Raw genomic sequence first — 26,501 nt, forward strand, 5'->3', positions numbered from 1 at the left:
AGTTTTAGTGTTTCTCTGATATGAAACCATTAATGTTGTAATGTAAGGATGGAGTGGAGGGAAGGCTGGATTATGATGGATAGGAAATGGATGAAGAAGATGGATAGGATAACGTGGATAAAAAGGGAAGCATGACGAGGGATGATGACGAAGGTGGATAGATAAAAAGATGGATAGGGTTGGTGGCATGGTGGATAGATAGAAAGAATAGGTGTCTTGTGTTCGAATAGGGAAAAGCAAAATTTACGTAATAATCTCCCAGTCTGATATATTTTTTATTTTATACTTAAGACGATTTGTGTGTGTGTGTGTGTGTGTGTGTGTGTGTGTGTGTGTGTGTGTGTGTGTGTGTGTGTAGAGAGAGAGAGAGAGAGAGAGAGAGAGAGAGAGAGAGAGAGACGTCAGAATGAAAATGGGGTTAATGGAGATGGTTTTTATTCTGTCTTTGTTAATGGTCTCTTCAAATTTAAATAAAATCGTCCTGAATTAACAGTAATAGCTCAAGTGTCCTCTGATTGAAGGAGTTAAGTGCTAATCACGAAGAAGTGCAAGGGAAAGGTTATAGATTCGTAATAGTCAAGTATTCTTGCAAAGCTAAATCGCAGTTTTTTTTTTTTTTTTGTGCGAGGAAGAAGGAACCAAAGGCCATGAGCCCGCAGTAACAGTTCCCTCCAAGAGAAAAACAAAATACAATAGAGAGCCAAATTCAAGATCCGATCATTTTGAGATCCCTGGACACACTGCGTTTGAAAGACTGGAGATCATAGGCAGCAGGAAATACAGACAGAGGGAGACAGTTCCAGAGCTGACCTGTTGCATAAATGAAAGACTGGGAGTAACGGTTAACTCTTGCATTAGAGAGTTGGACAGAAAAGGGATGAGAGTTTGCTGCCAGACGGGTGCTACGCGCCCGTCGTAGAGGTGGAGGAATGCAAGCAGACAGTTCAGAGGAGCAGTGACCATTAAAGTAGCGATAGAAAAGAGATAAAGATGCAACAGTGCGGCGAAGAGACAGAGGTTGAAGGGAGTCAGTAAGAGGAGGAGAGTTAATGAGACGAAAAGGTTGTGTATTAACTCCTTCACCACAGTGACTCTATATCTTTTTCATATTTTTTTTCAACCACCAGATAAGTATTCAATTAAAGAGAGAGAGTTTTAGAGCTGTAGAAGGCATTCATAGTTTTCTTTATCTCTCCCAGTACTAGATGTTCTTCTGAGCTTAATAAAATCCTCTGAAGATAGCACTATAAACAAAATCGTGCTCCATCGTAGTGTAGGTGCATTTCCTTACTGATTTTTTTTTATATTGAAGCCTGGTGGTTCTGCTTGAAACTACGAAATATGACGTTCTGGCTAGTATGCCCGACAGACCTCAATCAGAACACGATTTAGGGGCAAAAGTCTTTATTTCTAATATGAAACGCTTCGCCCTGTTTCAGAATTCAGACACTGGTCATGTATGTCAGAACCCTATCCCTATGTAAAAAATAAAAAACAGAAAATTGCTCTCATATGTAGCCTCAGTTACCCAATTTCCTTGCCTCCCCTCGCCTTTCCCTCCCCCCTTCCCTTAGGCAGGCGTAAGTGTCCTGTATATATAGGGTTTTGATAGGGCGAAAAGTTACGCACCGGAAAATATAGGCTGTTACCTCTAAATGGTCCTTTGATTGACAGAGAAATATAGCTAAGTCTAAGGGTTAATGGAGATAGTTGTAACGCCTTCACTACTAGAAATTTCGCCTAGACTGTATAAAATCACCTGACACTGGTAAAATGTACAGGTAAAAAAGACATACGTGGTGTGTTTGTATTCGCTGTGATATATATGGCTGAAAAACGAGAATTACAAAGCCGTGAAAAATGGATAGAGTGGATGTGGACGATGAATAAAGTGAGTTTGAGGGGACGGCAGAATAGGTGTGTGTGTGTGTGTGTGTGTGTGGTATTGATCAAGAATTTGTGTGTGTGTGTGTGTGTGTGTGTGTGTGTGTGTGTGTGTGTGTGTGTGTGTGTGTGTGTGTGTGTGAGCTTGCCAGTGTTTACTCTTGCGTGTGCGTGTGTCTGTGTGTGTGTGTGTGGTTCTGCTGGTTGTGGTGTTTACATGCTGTATGTATATGCATGATGGGTGGGAATCATGCATGTGTACGTGTTGATAGGATTTGCAATGCTATATGTGCAGTTTTTTGTGTTTATATGTGCGTGTATGTAATTTATTATGAAAGTATATTTCTGTTTGTGTGTGCAGTGAATATATTTGCCTTCAGTAAAATAAAGAAATAATGAAATATAGATTGATAGATAGATAGATAGATTGTGTGTGTGTGTGTGTGTGTGTGTGTGTGTGTGTGTGTGTGTGTGTGTGTGTGTGTGTGTGTGTGTGTGTGTACCTGAACTGCGTTTGTATGTACACGTGCAGATATCCACTTCTTGCATACGTGCATGTGCATGAAGTTGTGTGAGCGTATTTGTGTGTGTGTGTGTGTGTGTGTGTGTGTGTGTGTGTGTGTGTGTGTGTGTGTGTGTACCTGAACTGCGTTTGTATGTACACGTGCAGATATTCACTTCTTGCATACGTGCATGTGTATGAAGTTGTGTGAGCGTATTTGTGTGTGTGTGTGTGTGTGTGTGTGTGTGTGTGTGTGTGTGTGTGTGTGTCCCATGTCTGTATACACCTCTATTAAAAATTTCCATATTCATTTAATGCACTTCAATGTAATCTTTCCACTTTTGTATTTCCATTTGCCAGCTCATGTGCACCGTCTATGAAATCCATGTATGTATTCATGATCGTATGTATGCAAAGCTGTGTGCATGTGCGTGTACGTGTGTCTGTATAGAGGGGTAGCGTACATGACCGTCAGATCTGAATATTAAAGTTCATGAGCCGGGGTGAAATGTACAGGTGTATGTGTGTGTGTGTGTGTGTGTGTGTGTGTGTGTGTGTGTGTGTGTGTGTGTGTGTGTGTGTGTGTGTGTGTGAAGAGGTTCATGGTTTGACATTCATACAAACACGTTCCCTCCCACTCCTCCCCTCTTTACTTTAGTGCTCTCTCTCTCTCTCTCTCTCTCTCTCTCTCTCTCTCTCTCTCTCTCTCTCTCTCTCTCTCTCTCTCTCTCTCTCTCTCTCTCTCTCTCTCTCTCTCTCTTCTCTCTCTCTCTCTCTCTCTCTCTCTCTCTCTCTCTCTCTCTCTCTCTCTCTCTCTCTCTCTCTCTCTCTCTCTCTCTCTCTCTCTCTGTGCCGCTATTTCTATTCTCATTTCGCCCTCCTTCCCCCTCCATCTATACCCCACTTCCTTGTGCTTCCCTTTCCTGAAGCCCCTTTCCCTCCTTCTCCTCCTCCTCCTCCTCCTCCTTCCCATTCTGCTGCCCCTCCTCCTGCTCCCCCTCTTCCCCCCTCCTCCTCCTTCCCCTGCTCCTACTCCCCCTCTTCCCTCTTATCTCTGCCCACCTTACTTTTGAAAACACCTCTTTCAGCTTCTCCCACTCATGTTCTTCCTTCTCTCACGCATCCCTCTCCCTCCCTTCCATCTCTCTCTCTCTCTCTCTCTCTCTCTCTCTCTCTCTCTCTCTCTCTCTCTCTCTGGCATCTCCCCCCCCCCCGTCCACCTTAAATCCTTTTACCTCCTCTGCCCTCCCCCCTCCACCCCTTCTCCCCACCCACTCTCATATCCATTCCCTGTTCCCCCTTCCTCCATGGATTCACACAAACCTCCCCTCCATTCTCTCCCTTCACACCCCCTACCTGTTTTTTCTCCCTCCCTCACTCCCTATCTTCCCTCCCTCCAAGTTTCCCTCTCTCCCTGGTTTCCCTCCCTCTCAATCCTCCCTCCCTTCCTGTCTTCCCGTCCTACAATGCTGTCCTCCCTCCCTCCCTCCCTGTCTCATTATATTCCCTCCCTCTCTTACACGCTCCTTGTATTCTCACTGCCCTCCCCATCCACGCCACCCTCCTCCACCCCCGCCACTCCCTCTGTACCCCCTCCACGCCCCCTGTACCCCTCTCTACGTCCCTCTTACCCTCTCCACGCCCCGTCCCTTACCCTCTCCACGCCCCCCTTACCCTCTCCACGTCCCCTACCCCTCTCCACGCCCCCTGTACCCCACTCCACGGCCCCTTATACCTCTCTCCACGCCCCCCTTACCCTCGCCACGCCCCCTTACCCTCTCCACGCCCCCGTACCCCTCTCCACTCCCCCTGTACCCCTCTCCACTCCCCCCTTACCCTCTCCACGCCCCCTTTACCCTCTCCAAGTCCCCTGTACCCCTCTCCACGCCCCCTGTACCCCTCTCCACGCCCCCTGTACCCCTCTCCACGCCCCCCTTACCCTCTCCACGTCCCCATTACCCCTCTCCACGCCCCCCTTACCCTCTCCACGTCCCCATTACCCCTCTCCACGCCTCTATTACCCCTCTCCACGCTTCCCTTACCCTCTCCACGCCCCCATTATCCCCACTCCACGCCCTCATTACCCCCACTCCACGCCCCCATTACCCCCACTCCACGCCCCCCTTACCCTCTCCATGCCCCCCATTACCCTTTCCAAGCCCCATTTACCTCTCTCCACACCCTTCCAAACCCACAACGCCCCCCTCCACGCCCTCACCACCCCCTCCACGCCCCCCCAACGCTGCAGATTAATACTAAGAACCCGGACGTGGCCACAATCAGCCCTGTGTGTCTTCATTGTCCCTCCCTCATACACTCTCCACCACTACCACTACAGCAAGAGTACGACCATCCATGTACGACCATCCGTGTACGACCATCCATGTACGACCATCCGTGTACGACCATCCACGTTCGACCGTTAGAGTATCACCTTTACGACCCCGCCTATGCGACCTCGGTTTCACTTTCCTTATATAGTCCACCGCAGCCACTACCGGTGGAGTACGACCATCCGTGTACGACCACCCGAGTACGACCATCCGTGTACGGCCACACAAGTACGACCACCCAAGTACGACCATATGTGTACAACCACCCAAGTACGACCATTCGTGTACGAACACCCGAGTACGACCATCCGTTTACGATCACCCGAGTACGACCATCCGTTTACGATCACCCGAGTACGACCATCCGTGTACGACCGTCCACAGATGACCATCAGAGCATCGCCTTCCTTTACTAGCCTCCCTTTGCGACCCTCGAATTCAATTTCCTCAGACTTTCTCCACCACTACAGCCAGAGTACGACCACCCAAGTACGACCATCCTTGTACGACCATCAGAGTGTTGCCTTCCTTTACGACCCATCCCATACGACCCTTTGTTTCAATTTCCTCAAAGCTTCCACCACCACCACCGCAGCCAGAGAAAGAAGAACCCCGTACGACCATACTTGTACTACCCTCTGCCTTCACTGTCCCTCCCTCGTACACTCTTCACCACAACAGCCAGAGTACGACCATCCGTGTACGACCATCCATTCAATATCCGAGTACGACTTACCGTGTGCGACCTTCCCTGTGTGACCCTCCGTGTGCAGCCTTCCGTGAACTACCATTCAAGTACGACCTTCGTGGAACTATCTTATTTTATGGCCTCCTTTTTTACAACTTCCATTGCCCTCTCCCTTACTCTCTCCACTTCCGCAGGCCCCAGAGAACGACTACCCAGATACGACCTTCCGTGTGCCACTTTCCCGTTTATGACCTGTGTACGACCTTCCGTGGACGACCTTCCTTTATAACCCTCCCTCTTCCAACCTCTCATTGACCCCTTTCTCATCACCAAAGCCATCAGAGTACGACCACCCGGGTACGACCATCATGTACGACCATCATGTACGACCATCCTTTATAACCAGCAATTTATCCCCCCCTCATGATACTATGTTAAGTACACGACCTTACTTTTTGTCTGGCCATCCATGTAAGAAATTCTGTTTACGACCTTCCTTGTACGACCTGCTTCCATGTATCACCTTCCCTGACGACTTTCTCAGTGCCCACTACCTCGTACACCACCACCGAAGCCGTCAGAGTACGACCTTCTGTGTGCGATATTCCGGTACGACCATCTCTGTACGACCTTCAATGTATGCCCGTCCGTATACGACCTACCGCGCCTGTCTACGACTTTCCGTGTGCCACCACCCGGATACGACCATGCATGTACGACTTTCATTAATTTTACGACCCTTTGCAACCCTCTGATCTTCCTCTACATCGTTATATCTCCCCGCCACAGACCCGCAAGTTCATGCAGTCAATTATTTGTCCAAACACCTGTGCGCCTTATTACAGGTGGACGCGCTAATTGAAACACGTGAATAAATTTCCCTTCGAATGTGCAGGTATGAGAAATTGCGGTTTTTGAGTGTGTGTGTGTGTGTGTGTGTGTGTGTGTGTGTGTGTGTGTGTGTGTGTGTGAACGTAATATCCTATACTTTGTGGTCCAGTATTCCTCCTACATGTCACACACCTCCACATGTCGCCATTTCAGTGCTGGTACCCACCGTCCATACTGAATTATTGCCAGAGCTGTCTCACTTACGACAGCAGGTAAAATCTTCGTAAGCAAATTTTTCTTTCCTTCACATACGACCCCCTACGACTTTTGATTGGATATTTACGATGTTCCTAAGTTATTTTTCTTGTCTTAACACACTTTGCCCCGTTTACGACCATACTAGAACGACCACGTATTCCTGTCACCGTCCCTACCGCTGCCCCTTATCTCGGAAACGCTTTTTAAAATTATGTGCACGACTATTCCGCTTTTGTGCACGGTTGTCATTTGTGCACCACGGATTTTCGCGTGTGCGCAAATTTACACTCTGCGTACGGCGGTTGTGTTCTCTTCTTTAATTTTCATTGTTTATACAGTTCTTTTTTTTATTAATATCCTTTCAGTTAATTTCATGCACAACTCTTCATTTTGTAACCATTCTTCATCATATTTACACGACTCTGTTCACGAATTATCACCGTTTATATACAGGCTTACATCTGTGCACGGCTTTCCATCCTGTGTGCACTGCTCTACATCGCCCGTGCACGACTTTTGGCAATCCGTGCAAGACTTTTAATTTTCCATGCACATTCTTTAATCTCCCGTGCACGACTTTTTAATCATAGGTGCACCACTTTTCTTCACTGCACGACCTTTCATCTTCCTTGGAAAACATCTCAACTTTCACTTGACGTATATTAAGCACTTCTCCCTCTGACGACCCACCTCCCCACATCCACCTCTCCACAGCCATCCCCCACATCCACCTCCACAATCATCCCTGTCACCCCCACCATCTAGTTTACCCACACCAGCAACCATACAACCACTCCGCTAACCATCCATCCAACCCAAGCATCCACCTCCTCATCGCCAGTCATCCTACCACTCAGTCACTCCCACACTATCAACCATACTCCCACACCTGCCCATCTATCTAATCATCCTTCCCCACACCCAACCATCCATCCAAACATCCACCCCATACCCAACCATCCATCCAATCGTCCACTCCCACGTCCAGCCGTCCATCCATTCACCCTCTCCCCAACCACAACCTGTCACTTGTCCACTTTATACTATTACAGCCTGCCGTGCAACAACAAGCCCTTCCCTCCATCCATCCATCAGTTCCTCCTCAACCGGCCCACGTGCAGTTCAGAACATAAATATCTTTTCACTGCAATGAATAGAGGCAATGAACAATGACTTTAGAAATCCAACAGTGGGATATTCTAAGCCCAGTAGAATTTTTAAAGAATATTGTGTAAGATTTTCACTATTTTGACGTAAAGGAGAGGTATTCCTGTCCACAACTCTACCTCTCAACCCCATACCTCACTATCCACACCTAGACTCATCCATCTCAAATCTGCTTTCCCAAAATCCAGCCACCATTACCGGCGACGAAAGCAATCATTCACTCTTTCATCCGCACCGCTAAAGCATCCACCTATAGATAGACCTATCCCACCCACGCTTCAGTAATCCACCCATCCATAAGTTCTTCAGTCACCCATTCATAGTTAATCCGTCCACCCATTCTTCATTCATCCGCCTATTCTTCATTCATCCACCCATTATTCAACCATCCACCCATCCTTCATCCTTCCACTCATCCTTCATTCTCCCACCCATCCCTCATCCTTCCACCCATCCCTCATCCGTCCACCCATCCCTCATCCGTCCACCCATCCTTCATCCTTCCACCCATCCCTCATCCTTCCACCCATCCCTCATCCGTCCACCCATCCCTCATCCGTCCACCCATCCTTCATCCTTCCACCCATCCCTTATCCATCCACCCACCTTCGTTCTCCCATCCATCCTTCATCCTTCCACCCATCCTTCATCCATCCACCCATCCTTCATCCTTCCACTCATCCACTCATATAACTCACCCACCCTCATATCAAGACTCCATCCTTTTACATCACTCCTCAGCCATCCACATACTCACTGACCATCCACACCAGCTATTCATCACACAAACTCATCCACGTCAACCAAAGCCTCATCCACACAAGCAATCACCCGTCAGTAATCCAACCTTTTTCCCATCTAAACTATCATTCCACACCTTTACCCACACTTCAACCACCCATTCACATCACCCATTCCTGAACCACCCATCCACATCACCCACCCCTCACCCTTCCACTCATTCTCAAACCCATACACTTCACCCATCCGTCCATCATCTCATCCACACCCACATTTACATTTACCTCAGACACCAGGTTACTAATCATCCAGTCATTCGTAACCATCCACCTGCTTCTTCTTATCCTCAGACACAGACTACAACCATCCGCTTATATTTCACTCATCCACTCGCAGACCATCCAACCTACCACTCACATCGCTGTCATCCATTCATCCAGACAGCCACAGAGATTATCCACCATCCAATCCACCCACGAACCATCCACTCTTCCACTTCCACCCTAACCGCCCAGTCCACCCACAAACCATCCACTCATCAGCTTGTACCCCACCTCGTCCAATCTACTCACAAACCATCCACTCTTCCACCTCCCTCCACCAGGCAGACGACCACACACCACCACCATCCACACTTCAGCTTCTAATCCACCCCGTCCAATCCACTCACAAACCATCCACTCTTCCACCTCCCTCCACCAGGCAGACGACCACACACCACAACCATGTTTAATTACAAAGTCGACATAGCTTCTTCATCTCCCCTCTCTTGCCGTCCTTCCATCCTCTGCCTTAAGGTCGAAATCCCCCTTAGACCAGCGTGCCAGTTTGGGTCTTAAAGGGCGCCGGACGGGACCACTTCGTCAGATGTCTCTCTCCCTCCCCCTGTCTCTCCCGTCTCTCGGTCCTGGTGTTCATATTGCAAGTCCTGAGAGAGAGAGAGAGAGAGAGAGAGAGAGGAAAACATAGGAAAGACAAGGGGAAGGAGTTGGGATTAGGGAAGGGAGGGAAGGAAAGACAAAGAAAAGAGGGAAAGGAGAAATGAAAGGAAGAGGAGGGATGGGAGAAGGAGCGGAGAGGAGGAAGGGGAGAGGAATACTGAAGGGGAAATGGGATGGGGAAGGAGAGAGGAAGAGGAAAAAGGAGTGCAAAGGAAAGTAAACAGTAACATACCTTTTTGTTCTTCCGTTGCTGTCTGCTGTATACTCCATCAGCTGTTTGGAATGTGTGTGTGAGTGTGTGTCAGAGAGAGAGAGAGAGAGAGAGAGGTGGGACAAAGAGAACTTAGAGTCGAACGTGTAAACAAGATGAATGTGTCTGTGAATAGTGTAATGTGTGTGTGTGTGTGTGTGTGTGTGTGTGTGTGTGTGTGTGTGTGCAAGACTTTGTAAAGAGAGATGCAGCGTGAAAAGAAAACGTACAGAAATGAACACACACACACACACACACACACACACACACACACACACACACACACACACACACACACACACACACACACACACACACACACACACACACACACACACACACACACACACACACACACACACACACACACACACACACACACACACACACACACACACCTGTCTACACTGTCTCTCCCTTCCCTTTCAGCCAAACTCTTCTGCAGCGAACTTTACCTATTTCGAGCTATTGATTCTGTTCCACAAATCATTCAGCAACCTTGGCATTTCGTAAGACTGGGAGTATTGCAGTGAGATTTCAGCATTTCTCGTCAACTCTCTTGTTTAACTCCATTCTCTGGCCTTTCTCTCTCTCTCTCTCTCTCTCTCTCTCTCTCTCTCTCTCTCTCTCTCTCTCTCTCTCTCTCTCTCCTCTCCTCTCCTCTCCTCTCCCCTCTCTCTCTCTCTCTCTCTCTCTCTCTCTCTCTCTCTCTCTCTCTCTCTCTCTCCAGTAAACAAGATAATACAATTTCTGCCTCTCTGAACTTCACGAAATACCTACTTTCACGAACGTCCACAAAATCAGAATGAATTTAGGGAGTGAATAGGAGGGACAACTTAAGTGTGTGCAGCGTCAGTCAGGGAGGAGAAGTATTGGTGGTTGTGTGTTGGGACTTGCAGTAGGTCAAGTTAGAGCGAGAGGGAGAGAGGGAGAGAGAGAGAGAGAGAGAGGAGGGGGGGTTGGGTAAGAGAGAAAGGAGAAGAGGAGAGAGAATTAGTGTGGAAATGGCAAGGAGGGTGGAGGTAAAGGGAGAGAGGAACAGAGCAGAGATGAGCAGAGGGGGAGAGAAGAAGAGAAGGATGGAGAGGATCAGGAAGGAAAGGGAGGAAATGAGAGAAGTGGGTATATGGAAATGAAGGAAGATGAGAGATGAGATAGTGATGAGTTGGAGAGGAGAAAAGAAAGACGAAAGAAGGAAGAGTAGAGAAGAGAGAAGAAAGAGGAGGTGGAAGAGGAGAGAAAAAAGAGTAGTGGAAAGAGGAGGTAGATGAGACGGGAAGTAGGAACAGGGTTGGAGGAGATAAAAGGAGGAGGAGGAGGTGTAGGGAGGGATGTGGGGGAGGGAGAGAGGGGGAAGGTTGAAGAGAGAGAGAATGAAACGGGAATGACAATGAAGGGGAGTGGGGGGGGAGGGGAAGAAAGCGAGTGAAAGGAAGAGAAATAATGGGGTGAGTAGGAGAGGTGGATGGGAGAGACTGAAATGGAGAGAGAGAGGGAGAGAGAGAGAGTCCCTACTTGTCATATTCCTCTTATTCCTATCATCCTGTACCATATTCTCCCGTAAGGCGTGTCATCTCCTTAAAAACTACACCTTTCTGTCCATCTTAGTCATTTTCCCTTATATCCTAACTATAGTTCTTTTACCTTAACTTGGCTTAGTATTTCGTCCTTTTCTAGCTTATTTCACGTAGTTCAGTGCCACGAAAATAATGTTGGTCTTGTATTCTTTCAGTAGCTCTTCTTCGTGACTAGTATCATGTTCTAGTGTTAATCAATTGTTCTAACTCGGCATTGAAGTTTGGGAGGTGGCAATTGTAAGCGGTTAGGGTAAAAAATATTCGTCTTTATTTTCTGTCATCTTTCGGTCAGGCTTGTTATACTTCCCCTGTCAACTACCCTTCTCAAACCACCCCTGGCACACTAACCTTGCCAACTACTTCTCTCATCCCTGTCATACTACCCCTGTCAGCTACTCCTCACACCCCTGTCAAACTACCCCTGCCAACCACTCCTCTCACCCCTGTCAAACTACCCCTGCCAACCACACTTCTCACCCCTGTCAAACTACCCTTGTCAGCCACTCCTCACACCCCTGTCAAACTGTCTCTGTCAACCTCTCCTCTTACCCCTGTCAAACTACCCCTGCCAACCACTCCTGTCACCCCTGTCAACCACTCCTCTCACCCCTGTCAAACTACCCCTGTCAGCCACTCCTCTCACCCCTGTCAAACTACCTCTGTCAACCTCTCCTCTTACCCCTGTCAAACTACCCCTGCCAACCACTCCTCTCACCCCTGTCAAACTACCCCTGTCAACCACTCCTCTCACCCCTGTCAAACTACCCCTGTCAACCTCTCCTCTTACCCCTGTCAAACTACTCCTGTCAGCCACTCTTCTCACCCCTGTCAAACTACCCCTGTCAACCTCTCCTCTTACCCCTGTCAAACTACCCCTGTCAGCCACTCCTCTCACTCCCGTCAAACTACCCCTGTCAACCACTCCTCTCACCCCTGTCAAACTACCTCACAACCGCTCCTTTCACCCCTGTCAAATTACCCCTTTCGGCCATTCCTCTCACCCCTGTCAGACTACCCCTGTCAATCACTTCTCTCACCCCTGTCAGACTGTCCCTGTCATCCATTCCTCTCACCCCTGTCAAACTACACCTGTCAACCATTCCTCTCACCCCTATCAAACTGCCTCACAACCGCTCCTTTCTCCCCTGTCATCCGCTCCTCTCACCCCTGTCAACCACTCCTTTCTCCCCTGTCAACCACTCCTCTCTCCCCTGTCAAGCCTCATCCTAACAGATAGCCTTAAGAAGCCCCATTTGACCCCATTACTGCCACCGGGCCTTGACAAACAGACCTTCTACATCAATTTTATGACACCATTTTTAGCTCCTGTTGTGAGATTAGTGGAGCCAATTGTTCACATCAGAAAAAAAAAAAGAAAAAAAAGTGAAATAAGTTAGAGAGGTGAAAGAATTGTGGTGGATTGGTGGATAGATTGAGTCACGAAAAGAAAAAAAGAATGGAAGAAATTGAAGGTGAAAGAAGCATGATGATCGATGGACTGCAGATGGATGGATGGATAGACAGACGAAAAGCAGAAAAGAAAGTAAAAGAAGTGAAGTGAAAGGAATTAGATAGACGGATGGATTGATGGATGAACGGATGGATGGATGAATGGACAGATGGATGGATGGACGAAAAGAACGAATCTAGAGAAATGAAAGAAACATGATAGGTTGATGGACGGATGAATGGATGGATGAACTCACGAAAAGAAAAACGAGAAGGAACTTAGAGTGGTGAAAAAATTAACATAGAGGAGGATGTCAAAGTGTAACAGACAAAATATATAATAAATCTCTAAAGCAGTAGAGAATCTGTAGTTGTTTTATACTGACTTGGCCCAGATTTTAGTCCCTTTGCTACTTATTTCACGGAGATCAGTGGCACGATAATCCAGTACCGTGCCTTTCCATCATTTTCGTAGCACTTCTTCATGGCTAGCATCCAGTTCTACTGTTAATCTTTTGGCACAACTCATGATTCAAGATAGAGAGAGGGCAATTTTAGGCCAAATTAGAGTAGAAAGGGTATAACTTATGATCCACAAAAGTCAGTCACACTCCCTTCCCTCCACCCAAAATTGAGCGTCACCCACAAAATCTGAAACACTAATGTCTATCCCTTGTCTCTGTAGCCTGTTATTTAGCCGAATTTTAGTTGGCAGGCGAGTCCCCGTAGCACTTCTTCGTGATTATTTATGCTAAGCCAAAATACGCTGATGTGTTATTGTTTTTTTCTTTCATATTGACACCATTTGCATTGATGGGGAAGATAGCGGGGGATGATAAAGGTAAGAGGATAATGAAGATATAAGATGAATAGATATAAAGGAGGACTTAATAGAAAAGGGTGATAAAGATAGAAGAGGATAATAAAAATAGATTACATAATAAAGACTGAAGGCTAAAAGATAAAAGACAATACACATAAGAGGAAAATAAAGATAAAAACAAGACAGGCATTGCATATCCCTGAGAAAAAAGTTTTATGTAAATCCTTAGATCTAAAGAATATTATAGAAATCCGTCAGTCACAAAAATCCACACTACTCTCCACCTGACTAAAACTTGTATACAGTCAGTTCCACCCAAATCCACATCACCTACTTCCACATCTCACCCTTGACGCCCCCACCCTTCTCCTACATCTCACACTTGTCTCTCCACCCTACACCCACATCTCACTCTTGTCTCTCTCCTACCTCCAAATCTCACCCTTGTCTCTCCACCCTACTCCCACATCTCACCCTTGTCTCTCCACCCTACTTCCACATCTCACCCTTGTCTCTCCACCCTATACCCACATCTCATCCTTCTCTCTCCACCCTACTTCCACATCTCACCCTTGTCTCTCCACCCTACTTCCACATCTCACCCTTGTCTCTCCACCCTACTCCCACATCTCACCCTTGTCTCTTCACTCTACTCCCACATCTCACCCCAGTCTCTCCACCGTATCCCCACACCTCACTCTTGTCTCTCCACCCTACTCCCACATCTCACCCTTGTCTCCACCCTACTCCCACATCTCACCCTTGTCTCCACCCTACACCCACATCTCACCCTTGTCTCTCCATTCTGCTCCCACATCACACCCTGTCTCTCCACCCTGTTATTGACTCCCTTGGCCTTTCCACTACCTCGCCACTACACAAACCAACTGCTACTCTTGTTCAGGGTTGTCCATCACATTGGTTTGCTTTAGGGCAAGTAATTCTTTGGTGGTGACATTTGGCCTCAGTGTTTGTCTTTTGAGATGTTTTGTGTGTTTTGTGTGTGTGTGTGTGTGTGTGTGTGTGTGTGAGAGAGAGAGAGAGAGAGAGAGAGAGAGAAAGAGAGAGAGAGAATCTACGTTTGTGTTTCCACGTGTTGCTTTGTGTGTGTGTGTGTGTGTGTGTGTGTGTGTGTGTGGTCTACTTCTATGCTTCCTGGTGTTGTTTTATGTGTGGATTTTCTTCTTTGCCTCGTTTGTATAGGCTAGTTTTCTTCCTTTTTTTTCTTTTTTCCTCTTATTAATCCTCCTCTACTTTTGGCATCGTAAGGTGTTTTTTCTTCATAATTTAAACATATTTTTGTTTTAATTAGCGTTTTTTTTCCGTATTTTTTTTATGGTGATGAATATATTTATTTTCCTTTTTCCTGTTAATGTGGTTTTCTTCCTCTACTTTTTGTGTCATTTTCTTCCTTGTGTAGTATATATATATATATATATATATATATATATATATATATATATATATATATATATATATATATATATATATATATATATTTTTCCTTCTAACCAGCGACACCTTCCAGGTTTTGTACCTGAACACTTTGGCCTGTATTCACTGCGGGTATGGAAGCTCCCTAACACCGTTTCCTAAGGGATTTATTTTGGTTTATTACACAATACCTTCCTCTTCTCTGTAATGTAAGTCCTTCCATTGTCGCCATACTCTGCATAAATAATGTACAAAAGGATATTATCGAGCCATATCCAAAAACAAATCGCCAATAGAGAGGAGTTAGGGAGCTTCCATATCCGACCAGAATGAGAGTCTTTGCCACGCACGTCACCCTTTTACAGACTTTAATATATGAGTGTACAGTCGCATGCAAAAGCCAGTGTCGCCTGTCCTGATTCTCTGCCCATGGGAAATTAGTCTCATGAACTGAAATAAGCGAGATGGATGGCGCTAATCTGTGGCCTAATGATGTAATTGGTGTTATTTACTGTAGTTAGACCACACTGATTTTCTATGTCCATGGAGAAAGAAAACACACACACACACACACACACACACACACACACACACACACACACACACACACACACACACACACAGAAAGCGTCCTGCAATGGAATTTAACCTTTCCAGTCTCTCTCTCTCTCTCTCTCTCTCTCTCTCTCTCTCTCTCTCTCTCTCTCTCTCTCTCTCTCTCTCTCTCTCTCTCTCTCTCTCTCTCTCTCTCTCTCTCTCTCTCTCTCTCAACCCCCACCATCTCTTCTCTCCCTTTCTGTTCCTTTCTTCATCTAACTATTCCTCTTCCTTTATCTCTCTCAATTCTTTTACCTCTCTACCAGTCCACTTATCCCTTCCCCTCCATCCCTTCCTTTTTCTCACCTTTCTCTCTCTCGTATATCCCTCTCCTTTCCTCCTTTTACCTCTCTCCCATTCTTTCTCTTCCTCCCTCGTCTCCCTCTCTTATACTCCTCTCCTTTCCTCCATCTACTCTCCCATCCCTTTCCCTCTCCACCATCATCCCTTCTTACACCTCTGTCTTCCCCTCCCACTCATCCCCCACCCCTCCCCCGCATCCCCAACCCATCATCCCCCTCCCCATCCTTTCTCTTCACTCCTAACACCCCACTCCTCCCTTCATCTACTCCTCTCCAATCCCCCTCCCCTCCCTTCATCTACCCTTCTCCAATCTCACTCCCCTCCCTTTGTCAACCCCTCTCCAGTCCCCCTCCCCTCCCTCTATCAACCCCTCTCCAATCCCTCTTCCCTCCCTCCATCTACCCCTCTCCAATCCCCCTCCCCCTCCCTTCATCTACCCCTCTCCAATCCCCCTCCATCTACCCCTCTCCAATCCCCCTTCCCTCCTCTCTCTAAAGGTCAGTATATCGCCGGTGGAGTGATCAATATAACCACCTTCAACTATCCAGAGTAATATCGCTACCCCACAAGAATATTGCTCCCTCCATCACAGTAATATCCTGGTTAGTGGGTATTAGACTCCTCTGTATAGGTTAAGAGAATTAGAGTTAGAGAGAGAGAGAGAGAGAACGAGAGAGAGAGAGGGAGAGAATAGTCTGGAGTAATATCGTCTCTTTAGGTTAGAGAATTAGAGATCTGATGGAGATAATAAGAGAAAAGAGTAGAGTAATCCACACGTTAGCAGGTTGTAATCCCCTCTTTGTGGATTAGGAAGATTAAGGCTGAGATAGAGATAATTTAGACGATAAACTTAATTAACATCGACGTTAGGAGATGTCAGCCTCTTCTCTGTGCTAGGAAAATTAGAGCTAGGATAGACAATGACTAGGAAAATTAGAGCTAGGATAGACAATGACTAGGAAAATTAGAGCTAGGATAGACAATGACTAGGAAAATTAGAGCTAGGATAGACAATGACTAGGAAAATTAGAGCTAGGATAGACAATGACTAGGAAAATTAGAGCTAGGATAGACAATGACTAGGAAAATTAGAGCTAGGATAGACAGTAACTAGGAAAATTAGAGCTAGGATAGACAATAACTAGGAAAATTAGAGCTAGGATAGACAATAACTAGGAAAATTAGAGCTAGGATAGACAGTAACTAGGAAAATTAGAGCTAGGATAGACAGTAACTAGGAAAATTAGAGCTAGGATAGAGATAGTGGGTATGATATGGCTTTGAATTTGTCTGTTTTCTCTTTTCCTCACTGCCTTCACCAACAGCAATAAAAATGATAAGAAAGTAAGTGTCAGACCAGGACCACAAGACAGCTGATAATACTGTCCTCCTTAGCTGGGTGTTAGGTTAGGTCTTGTGGGAAATCTAAAAGGATGGTTAGAATTTGCAGGCCTTGTTGATTAGTACTTGTTTTGATTCCTTGTTTGGGTCTTATTGCTTTGTTTTGATGAAGTTACATTGCTGGGATATTGTTTGTGAGTGATGTTTGATTGGTGTGTTTTTTTTTTTTTCGTTCATACTCCAAATCCTTCGTTATCAAAGGGCCAGTGTTTGAAAGCCAGGATTGATTTATGTATTATTAATTCAGGGAGAGAGAGAGAGAGAGAGAGAGAGAGAGAGAAACAAGTCAGGAAAGGTCCAGGATGCGTCCCACTCTCCCCTCAACCCCGAAAAAAAAGCAAAATTCAAGAGCCAATCATTTCTTTGTTCTTGGGCTCTTTGTATAGCACTTTTTCGTGACTAGCATTGTATTCAAGTGTTAGTCTATTGTCACTACTCAGCATTCAAGATAGGTAGACTGTAATTTTAGGCCAATTTAAAATAAACAGAGCACAGTGGACCAATCCGAAAGTTTCCTCTGAATTTTCGAGTTAATCTATGGTTACATCTCAGCGTTCAAGATGGTCATATTGTAATTTTAGGCCAAGTTTAACAGAGCATTATGAACAGTCAGATCTCTCTCTCTCTCTCTCTCTCTCTCTCTCTCTTTCCCGGAAGTGCGCTTTAGCAAAGAAAATAACACGATCGCTGGATACATATTTCACACACACTACTTTCTATCAGGGCGTAGTTGGTGAAAGGTGGTGGGAAAGGTCCGTAGGGTTTATTTATTTGTTTATTTTTTTATAGCTTAAAGATGTATTTTGTATTCCCGTGGTGTGTGTGTGTGTGAAAATATATACTCCGACAATGCTATGTTGTACATTATTTATATATATATATATATATATATATATATATATATATATATATATATATATATATATAGAGAGAGAGAGAGAGAGAGAGAGAGAGAGAGAGAGAGAGAGAGAGAGAGAGAGAGACAGACAGACAGACAGACAGACAGACAGACAGACAGACAGAAGACAGACAAACAGACAGACTCCTAAATGCCAAAGGAAGTGAGGAGAAAATGTGAAATGATTACTGTAGAAAATGACAGGGAGATTGGACATATCGTAATTGGATAAAAATTGTGTGTGTGTGTGTGTGTGTGTGTGTGTGTGTGTGTGTGTGTGTGTGTGTGTGTGTGTGTGTGTGTGTGTGTGTGTGTGTGTGTGTGTGTGTGTGTGTGTGTGTGTGTGTGTGTGTGTGTGTGTGTGTGTGTGTGTGTGTGTGTGTGTGTGTGTGTGTGTGTGTGTGTGTGTGTGTGTGTGTGTGTGTAAGGGAGAGAGCGAATAGTGAGACAAACGTGGGAGGAGAAAGGAATGAAGGAGGAAAGGTGTAATTGAAAGCGAGAGAGGGTGGGAAGGGTGTGGGAAGCAAAGATGGAAGAGAATGAAGGAGTGGAGATGTGGAGAGAGAGAGAGAGAGAGAGAGAGAGAGAGAGAGAGTATAATTGAGCCAGACATACATTAGGCAGCGCCGTGTGCCTTTCAGATTAGATTATCGATTCTCTCTCGCTCTCTCTCTCTCTCTGGTGACCCTGTTAAAACCCGCCTCTGTTAAAACCTTCCTTTGTTAACCCTGCTAATTTCAGTTAAATATAGCTTCAGTTAAATCCTTCCTTTGTTAAGTGAGATGGAACATGTTAAATATTCCTTCCTTTAAAACCTTCCTTTGTTAAACCCTGGCTCTGTTAAACCGTCCATTATTAAGATTATATTCAGTTTAGGGAGAGAAATTTATGAAGGGGTTAATAGCGACCATTTATAATTGTCACTACAAATTCTGTTCATCTGATTTTAACAAAATCGTCTGGAGGTAGTAAGAATGAATTCACACACACACACACACACACACACACACACAAAGAGAGAGAGAGAGAGAGAGAGAGAGAGAGAGAAATTCAACCCTCTCTTTGCTCTTTCGCTGCGTGGGTCTGACCTGAATAAAACAGCAGTTAGTGGGCATAAAATATCTAAACCTGACATCTGAAGTGAAAGGATTAGAGAGACTGATGTGTATACTGTATATTCTCTTCATGTAAGGAGGCTACCCAACACCTCTTCCATAGCTTTTTATTTTTGGATAAGACTGGTTAATATCCTGGTGTATGTTATTTATGCAGAGTATTGTGATGTGTGAAGGATTTATATAACACAGAACAGGACAGTATGGCGTAATAAGCAGAATGAATCGCTTAGGAAAAGGTGTTAGGGAGCTTCCTTTACCGACGAGAATACCGATTTTTATTGTAGCTTTGTGTGTAAAGATTTTCTCTTCTAAATAATGTCAGGTGTTGTTAGTGAGAATCAGATATCTAAAGGTTGTATTCTAAGTGTCTATTGGGATTTCGTAACACCCCTTCTCAAGCGATTTGTTCCGTCCGACACACCCTGATGTCCTCTTGCATATCATTGATCCAAACTTTGTCGAAAATAAGACGATACAGATAACAGAAGGTGATGTCAAGCTGTACTGTGCTGTTGGAATCCTCACTGTTCAATACCTCATTGATAAAACGCAGTCTGTTAAAATTCCATTTTTAAACCTGTTCATTAAAATCCCGTCCATTTGAAACCTACTCGTTTAAAACTCACCCATTTAAATCCCAACTATTTAAAGCCCACTCTTTTGAAACACCCATTTAAATCCCATCCATTTAAAACCCACTCGTTTAAAACACCCATTTAAATATCAGCCATTTAAAACCCACTCGTTTGAAACTCACCCATTTGAAAACCAATCATTAAAAGCCGACCCATTTAGAACACCAATTTCAAACACCCATTTAAATCTCAGCCATTAATATCACCTATTTAAAATTCCCGCTGTTAAAACCCATTCCTTTGAAACGCCCATTTAAATCCCAGCCATTAAAGCCACCCATTTAAAATCCCCGCTGTTAAAACCCACCCATTTAAGACCCCACTGTTAAACCCTTCTCTCTTAAAACCCATCCTTTTAAAACCAATTATTAAAAACCTCTGTTAAAACCCATTCTGTTAAAAATCCCCAGTTAAAACTCCCTCTGTTAAAACCGACCTTGTAAAAAAGTGTTAAACCCCTCATTGTTAAATCCGCTCCGTTAAACCCCTATATTCTTAATCCCTTTTACAATCTCATCCTCTGAAAGACCAGTAATTCAGGAGTATTTCAGACCCTTCCTGCTGAAAGTATCGTAAAAACTTGATAAATCCGGCTGTGTTAAAACCGGGCCATGTTAAAACCCTGGCTGTTAAACCGAGCGACATAAAATGGATCCCCTGCTATCCTCTTTGCCGTGGTCTTTTTTTTTTTTTAATCCTTGCTGAGTGACGGGTGCTGAGAGAGAGAGAGAGAGAGAGAGAGAGACGATGGACTGACTGACAGATTTGTAAGTGAACATGCAGATGGAATGACAGGAATAAATGGGTGGATGGGTGGATAAATAAATGAATATAAAGATATATACATAAGCTGATAAATTGACAGATAAATGGATAGATAGATGTTCAGAGAAATTAGTAGTTAGGTAGCTAGGTAGATGAATAGGTAGGTAATTAGGCAGATGCGTAGAGGGATTGATGATGAATGGATACAAGCAGACTCATAGGTAGGCACAGTAATGGAAGTCTTACTATCTGTCCACACACACACACACACACACACACACACACACACACACACACACACACACACACACACACACACACACACACACACACACACACACACACACGCACTCATTTGCATGGACAGCCAGAGAATACAAGCTTATCTCTTCCCGTACACACGCGGTCATACATAGGTATACGCAGTCATGTCTACACGCGTTCATTCAACCACATTCACACCGTACATACATACATACATACACACACATACATACATACATACATACATACATACATACATACGTACATACATACATACATACACACATACATACATACATACACACACATTCATACATACTTACATACATACATATATACATACTGCACATACTGTACATACATACATACATACACAAATATGCATATATATATATATATATATATATATATATATATATATATATATATTCTTACCGTACATATTTAAGTACAGTATATGTATTTAAACATATAGCTTATATATCACAGAAGTCACATAGATATTTTGAATCATATATATACACTTACATACTCATACGTACATGAATACATGCCTACCTACATACAGTACGCTGAATACATATTATGCGGACACGTATGTACATGGAATTATACATAAACAGTATTAACAGACGTATTTGGAATACATACATACATACATATCACATGGTTATACATGTAGTCAGTCACACATACTTGTGTACTTACATTATCTGTCCTTTCCTGACTGTCCCTCTCTCTCCACACTCCTGCTCCTCCTTCCTTCCTTCCCCCTCTTTCCTCCCTCTCCCCCTTCTCCTCCTTTCCTTCATCTCTCCAACTCCTCCTTTCCTCCCCCATCTTCCTCCTCCTTGCCATCATCCCTCCCTTCTCCTACCCCATTCCCCCTCCTTCCCTGCAGCTCCTCCCTTATTCCCCTTACTTTCCTCCAATTTAATCCCTTTCTTCTTTCTCCCTCCTCCTTTGCCTTCTTTCCTCCCTTACCACCATCCTTCCTCCCCTTTATCTCCATCTCCCTCCCTACCTTCATCCCCTCTCCTCTCCCCCTCCCCTCTTGCCTTTCTCCTTCCCTTACCACCGTCCTTCCTCCCCCTTCTTTACCTTCATATACCTTTACCTTCATCTCCTCTCCCTACCTCCATTCCCTCATCCCTACCTCCATCATTCCTCCCTACATCCTCCCACCCTCCCTACCTTCATCCCTGTCCTCTTTTCCTCCCTGTCCCTCCACTTCTTTTCCCTCCCTCCCCCTTCCTTGATTGCCCTATCCCCCCTCCATCCCCCTCACACCGCCCAGTCGCCAACATCTCCCCCCTATCCTTCATTCCCTACCTCCAGCCCCCTTCTCTACCTTCATCCCTCCCTCCCGTTCCCCCTCCCCCTGTTTGTCCCTTCCCCTCCCTCCCGCTCCCCTTCTCCCTGTTTATCCTCTTCCCTCCCTCCCGTTCCCCCTCCCCCTGTTTGTCCCTTCCCCTCCCTCCCGTCCCCCCTCTCCCTATTTGCCCCTTCCCCTCTCTCCTGTTCCCCCTCCCCCTCTTCGACCCTTCCCCTCCCCTCCCTCCCCAAGCTGAATAATCTGCGGTCCTCCCATAATAATAAAGCCAAAAATTATCCTGAAAATGGAATATCCAGTAATTGTGGGGAGTTAAATGCCTGGCCTGGGGGGTAATTCCTTTTTTCGCCCATTTTTTTCGTGGGAGTCTTTTTTTTTTTTTTTTTTTTGCGTGGAATGTGCCTGATTTTTTTTTTCTTGGGTCGGATTTTTTTTTGGGGGGGAGATGTGTAGGTAAAATTTCCTGGATATGATTTTTTTTTTCTTTTTGCGTGATGGCGCTGAATGATCCTGTACGGTATTTTCGTTTTCTCTTTTTTTTTTTTTTATGCCATGGGATAAGTTTTCATCCTTTTGTTTTCTTGGAATGTACTTTGTTCTGTGTGTGTGTGTGTGTGTGTGTGTGTGTGTGTGTGTGTGTGTGTGTGTGTGTGTGTGTGTGTGTGTGTGAGAGAGAGAGACAGACGGACAGACAGACAGACAGACAGACAGACAGACAGAGACAGAGACAGAGAATGTGCCAATATTACATTTTCTGTGTGATTCGTTTTTTTAGGGGGAGGTTTGTGATTTTTTTTCTTTTTTTGCTTGGCATCGTGTGGTAATTACATTGTCGTCATCACATCCGGCTGATTATATTCGGACATCAGGTATTCCGCCATTACTGCCACTTATTGCACGCCGCTGGGAGCACGTGGCACGTGTATTTTTGGTCTGGCATCAAGGGGGGGGGGGGTAGGAGGGATTCAGCGAGTTTTTTCTCTATTTATTATTTATTTATTTATTTTTACCTCCATCGTGAGACGCTTGGTACTTGAGAACGACGCCCAATGCAATGTGGATAATTGACATTTTTTCTCTATACTTTCTTTCCTCCCATGTCAGGTAAACCCCCCCCCCTCCCCTGCATAAGGAACGTCCAGTCGTTTTATGCATAGATTAACGCGGCAGGTTGTAAGCTATATAACTAATACTCTTTCATATTGTTATAAATCGTACGAGTTCTCAGGTGGAACGCTGTCGATACATTTAAAGGTGATCATGGCCTTTGTATGAGCCGAAATGTCCCGAATAAACAATGCATATCTTCATGCTGCAGATATATATATATATATATATATATATATGAAAGAGAGAGAGAGAGAGTGAAAGAGAATATGCACATACATATATATATCTCTACATATCTTTATCCATACGAGTATAATTATCTCTTTCCACCTGTGTGTGTGTGTGTGTGTGTGTGTGTGTGTGTGTGTGTGTGTAGCACTGTTGGTGTGCATTGGTAGTCACTGGTCAGCGCTGAAATATTAATATCAAGGTGTTGGTTAAACACTGGCCTCGTGTTGCTGATGGCCTGGAAACTGCAAACATGTCCTCGATATTAATTCCCAGGGTAGGCAGGTGTTTTGACGCCTGAGCTGGGTTTGTCCACGGGTTTTGTGGGTGTATATAGGTCTCCATATATACCGTTGATTGTTGTGGATGTGTTTTTTATATTTGTTTATATGCGAATTGAAAAGTTATCTTTGTGTTTCTATATATTACCTTCCTTCTTCCTTGACGCACGCACACACACACCCTCCCTCCCTTCTCTCCTCCCTCACTCCCCCTGCTTCCCTCCTTTCCCAGCCCCCTTTCTTGTCTTTCCTTCCCTGCTCTCCTTGTCTCCTCCTCGTGAACACACTCATTATTTCCACCACCCCGCCTCATAATGCCTCGTATTGTCCTGCAAACTCCACAACCTCACAGACAAAAGCTTCTTCCTTCTCTCCCTCTGTCTTCCTCCCTTCCCTCCCTCACTCTCCCCTCTTTCCCGTCCCCCCCCCACTCTCTCTCCACCTCTCTCCCTTCCACTTTCCTCCCTCTCTCCTTCCTACCTCACTTTCGTCTCCCTTTGTCTCAGTCCAGGGGCGCTCCCCCTTCACCTCCTTAGCTTTCCTTCCACAGGTATCTGAAAACTTCCCTCCCTCCCTACCTCCCTCCCTCTTCTTTCTTTTCTCCAAATCTCTCTTCTTCCACCACCTTTCTTTCTTTCCTCCTTCCATTCCTATTCCCAAACTTAACTTACACTCTCCATCCTTCCCTCCTTCCATTCATCCCTCTCTCCCTCCCTCCTTCCATTCATCCCTTTCTCCCTTCCTCCTTCCCTCCCTCCCTCTCTCCCTCCCTGCTTCCCTCCTTCCATTCATGCCTCTCTCCCTCCCTCCTTCCCTCCTTCCATTCGTCCCTCTCTCCCTCCCTCCTTCCCTCCTTCCCATCAACTCCCACACAGAACACATTATTTTTACCAAACCTCCTCATATTGCCAGGTAATGTTCTCTGCTGTAAACTCAGTCCTCTCTCCCCCTCCCTCCTTCCTTTCTTCACTTCTCTCTCCTTTCCTTCCTTCTCTCCTTCCATCCTTTTCTCCCTCCCGCCACCCCGCTTACTTCCTTTTCATATTTTCCCTTCCTTTCTTACCTCCTTCCATCCTTTCCGCCGTCTCCCTTCCTCAACCCTTCCATGCACTTTCAATCCTCCCTCCCTTCCCTCCCCTCCTTTCCTCCATTCCTCCACTCATCCCTGTCTCTCCATCCTTCCCTCCATCCAGGTCCCATATCCACTCCTTTTTCTCCCTCTTTCCTCCTTCGTTTGTTTTGGCTTTGTGTAATCGAGTTCTTCTGGATTTCATTGCTGTTAAGAAATGATAGATTCCTTTATTTAAACTCAGGATATGATAAATAAATAAAGACCCAATGATGCTCCTTTGGCAGCCAGAGACCACCATTAAGTAATTTGTTGACAGCAGGTGAAATTGAAAAGACTTTGATAAGACTTTGCTCCGGCAAGGAATGATGAGACATGCGTTAATTGGCTACGATATCTAAGGTGACAAATGAAGAATAATTTTTTGTATCATTTTACATAATCTTCGTCATTCAGTATATTTGGCTGATATTTTTGCCATTATTAATGAAAGCTCCTCTTACATCTGTCTTTTTCCTCCTCTTTTCTTCTTTCCTCCCTCCATCTCCCTGTCACCCATTCCTGTATGTCCTTTTCCACTTCTCTCCCTCTCATTCTCTCCTTCCTTTCCCCCTCTTCCCTGCCTATATCTCCGTCTCGTTTCCTCTCCCTCTCCCTCTCTCCCCCCCCTCCTCTCCCACTCCTGTTCTGCCTCTCTCTTCCCCTCCTCCACCACTTCTCCTTCCCCACTTTTCCTACATCTTCTGTCTCCTCCCTCCCCCTCCTACATCTTCGTCTCTTTCCCTCTCCCTCCGTCTCCCTCTCTGCTTTTCCCACACCTCAGTCTTTTTCCCACTCCCTTCCAACTCCCGCTTCATCTTTCCTACATCCCCCTCCCACTCTCCCTCTCCCTTCCATCTCTCCATTTTCCATTCCCTCTCCCCATCCCTTTTCTTTTCCCTCTCCCTCCTTCTTTTCTCTTCCCTCTCTCCCGCTCCACCTTTTCTACATCTCTCTCCCTCCCTCTCCCTCTCTCCCCATCTCCTTCCTTATCCCGCCCTCTCCCCCTCTCCCTGTCATCCCTCCAACTTCACCTTTTCTACATCTCTCTCCCTCCTTCTCTCCCCTCCCCCCCTCCCCCTCCTTCTCTCCCCTCCCCCCTCCCCCTCCTTCTCTCCCTCCCCAGCCTTGTCTTTTGCCATAATTCCTTGGGCATTGTTGTGGTGGAGAATGGCTTGAGGATGAGGCCTTTGTTGCCTGTTGTTCCTCCGTCAGGTAGATCTCAGTCAGGACCTCTCTCTCTCTCTCTCTCTCTCTCTCTCTCTCTCTCTCTCTCTCTCACACACACACACACACACACACACAAACACACACGCACACACACACATTTTTTTTCTACCATTTCCTTTCACCTTTTCTCCAGACCTCACTTTCTCCTCTCTACCTTCCTCCCTCCTAACCTTCCTCCCTCCCTCCCTCCCAGCATTTCCTTCGCAATCCCACTCTCCAATCTCTCTTAACTTGGGTAATCTCTCTATCCTTTTCTCACTCCTCCTCCATCTCATATTGCAGGACCCAATCCCACCTATTCTTTTTTTCCTTTGCGCTCTCTCTCTCTCTCTCTCTCTCTCTCTCTGTGTGT

The sequence above is a fragment of the Coenobita brevimanus genome, chromosome 87, assembly GCF_032717465.1.
Source record: "Coenobita brevimanus isolate Jiangsu-jjx chromosome 87, ASM3271746v2, whole genome shotgun sequence".
NCBI lineage: Eukaryota > Metazoa > Arthropoda > Malacostraca > Decapoda > Coenobitidae > Coenobita > Coenobita brevimanus.